The sequence below is a fragment of the Diabrotica undecimpunctata genome, chromosome 1 (assembly GCF_040954645.1).
Source record: "Diabrotica undecimpunctata isolate CICGRU chromosome 1, icDiaUnde3, whole genome shotgun sequence".
Lineage (NCBI taxonomy): Eukaryota > Metazoa > Arthropoda > Insecta > Coleoptera > Chrysomelidae > Diabrotica > Diabrotica undecimpunctata.
The window spans coordinates 39,997,432-40,000,844 of record NC_092803.1 but is presented as its reverse complement, the minus strand read 5'-3'; positions in this window follow the sequence as shown (position 1 = coordinate 40,000,844).

Here is a 3,413-nt window from a genome sequence, read left to right as displayed (position 1 = left end):
TTCTGGATTCTCATCATCCATGAGTCTATATCACTTTTATAGTATGTTTTAAATGGAAAGTAAATAGCCACATCCAGTGGCTGCAATTTGTTGGAACAATGTAGCGTAAAGTGAGCATGGTAACTTCGTTGTCTTATGCTAAATTTAGTGTATCAATGGAGAAGTTGGCTATATATCACAGATGATGTGTTAGACATTGTTATCCCGGTATTACCATTCAGGCTAAGTTTTATAAAAAAATATGTAGGTGATCTAATACTAGAAATTCCTAGAGATACAACACAGGATTTATCTACAATTCGTTTTCAACAGTTGCGAGTCATCTATTCAGTTTACACACAACCAAAGTTATATGAAATCATCTGGTATATCTTATTTCAAGCAAATCCAAAAAAGCAACATACAATGTCAAAGAATAGTTTATTCGTCTTCCGGGTTTGGACCGTGTCATTTGTGAGTGACCCAAAAGTGGGTTCATCTCGACGTTTCGCTACAATTGTATGTAGCTTCTTCAGGAGAACAAAAAAAGAAAAAGAAAACAAAAGACAGGAAGATGGGTAGTTAGCAACGGTAACTCAGTAACTCAACGCAACCAGAGGCGAATACTAACTACCAAGATGGGCATTTGGTCACAGTAACTCAGCTACTTAACGCAGCCAGAGGTGAAAACCAAATGCCAGGACAGGGATTCACGTCCAACAGCTCAGAACACTAACGAGTCGAGAGGCGGGGAGTGAATCCGACGATTACTCCGCTACCGCTCTATTTATAGTCGCGGTGACCTGTCGTGTCGGGACGTATCGGCACACTCCGTGGCGCGAACGTCAAGAAGCGCGCGCCGGCCAATCATGTGGCTGCATCGTGGTAGCGGGACCGGACGGCGGCTCTAGACTGAGATTCCAGATACAACATCCGAGTATAAAATTCACAATGGAAGTAGAAGATAATCGGTCCCTTCCCTTTCTCGATGTGTTAGTCACCTCCAAGCCCAATGGCCGATTGGGTCACTCTGTTTATAGAAAAAAGGCTCACACGAATCGTTACCTACATGTTTCATCACACCACCATCCTGCCCAAAAGAATTCTGTGATCAACTCTCTCATCCATCGGGCCATTTCGATTTCTGAATCTGACAACCTTAGAGAAGAACTTGGCCATCTGCAAAAAACCCTTGTCGCCAACGGTTACTCCGTTGGCGACATCTACATCCCCCTTTACACCCTAGGACGACAAATTCAGAATCTTCGGGTAATACTCCTGTGGCTTTTCTTCCGTATATTCGAAGTATCACTGATAGGATTGGCAAAATTCTTCGCAAAGAAGGTATCTGGACTACTTTTCGACCACCCAAGAAAATCTCACAATATCTACCCTCTCCTAAGGACTCATTACCGCCCCTATCCTCCTGTGGTGTCTATTCTATTCCTTGTTCATGTGGACAAGTGTATATTGGCGAAACTGGTCGTTCCGTCAAAACTCGGATTCAAGAGCATCAAAGATGCATTCGATCAGGTCTTTTCTCCCATTCTGCAGTTGCAGAACACTGCCAAGAAACCGGTCATTCCATATTGTTCGAAAAAACCCATATTATTTCTAAGAGCCCCTTCTTTTATTCCAGGAAAATCCGCGAATCTCTAGAGATCCGAAAAAATCCACATAATATCAATCGAGAGGAAGGATACTACTTGTCTCCCATCTGGAATCTCAGTCTAGAGCCGCCGTCCGGTCCCGCTACCACGATGCAGCCACGTGATTGGACAGCGCGCGCTTCTTGACGTTCGCGCCACGGAGTGTGCCGATACGTCCCGACACGACAGGTCACCGCGACTATAAATAGAGCGGTAGCGGAGTAATCGTCGGATTCACTCCCCGCCTCTCGACGCGTTAGTGTTCTGAGCTGTTGGACGTGAATCCCTGTCCTGGCATTTGGTTTTCACCTCTGGCTGCGTTAAGTAGCTGAGTTACTGTGACCAAATGCCCATCTTGGTAGTTAGTATTCGCCTCTGGTTGCGTTGAGTTACTGAGTTACCGTTGCTAACTACCCATCTTCCTGTCTTTTGTTTTCTTTTTCTTTTTTTGTTCTCCTGAAGAAGCTACATACAATTGTAGCGAAACGTCGAGATGAACCCACTTTTGGGTCACTCACAAATGACACGGTCCAAACCCGGAAGACGAATAAACTATAATTCTGACTCTGGCCGTGGAAGCCTACGATTTCAATGTCAAAGAATATTTATTTTAAAGCAATTTAATTAAAAATACATAAAAATTAAAGAAAATAGTACACTCTTGAAATAATAAACTGAAACCACTTGTTATAAGGTTACTAACATATCCATTTTCAATGTGAAACTAGTGAAACGACTAATGTTTAAATTGTTTTTACTTATTTGTTTTTTTTTAGTAGTCAGTGTAACCACCCTTAACTCTCATTCATTTTGCGTGGGCATGCTCCTTCTATTCTTCAAGAGCAGCTTGGTGAGCTCTAATTTTTCTTTTAAGCATATTCCACAATTGCTCTATAGGGTTAAGGTCGGGTGAGCAAACAGGTCACTTCATAACAGTAATATGTTCTGCTTCAAGGAAGTCTATAATCACTCTGCTGGTATGCGCAGACGCATTACCATGAACGAAAATTAAATTTTTTCCCATTTCACCTCTCCAGAGCCTAACTACAGTTTAAATCATACGAGCTGTCAAAGTTGATTGGATAATAATTAAAGAAGTTTTTTTACTGATCATAATTCCTCCTCAGAATATGACACTTTCTCCTTCATATCTGTTCTAATTTCTTATGTTCTAATAATATTAAAGTTCTAATCCAATTTCTAATGTTCCAGTTTTGGTGTTAAAGACATACATTTAAGCGATCAAGATTGACCTGTCTGGATAACTCGGGAACCCGTAACTGTCTAACGCTGTATAGTCCTTGGGTACGAAGCCTTTTTTTATTATTTTAACTGAAACACTTACACATGTAGCTTCAAAAAGTTTATTTATTTTTGTTTAATGTACAACTAAAGCAAATAATTGATAACGTACCGAGCTGTGTTATCTGATTGTTTTATCGGTTTGTTAAGTTTCAAAAAAAACGTAAAGTACTCATTGGTAAGTCATATTGGTTAGCAACATATTTCTTCTTTTACTAGCTCTTCACGACTTCAAGCCCTTCAGCCAGACTCAAAGTGTTCAGTTTACGTTTCACAGGTTTTTTAAAATGTTCAAATTGATGCGTATTGCGCCAGAACCAAATTCTAACAATTTTTAAATCGACAAAAAAGACTTCCTTTAATAAAGTTCAAATGAAATTAATAATAATAAAATTAAACATCTGACATCACTGAAACAAGCACGTGTTAACGTGATTTATAATTTTTTTAAATGTTAATCATATTTATTGCATACTCCTAATT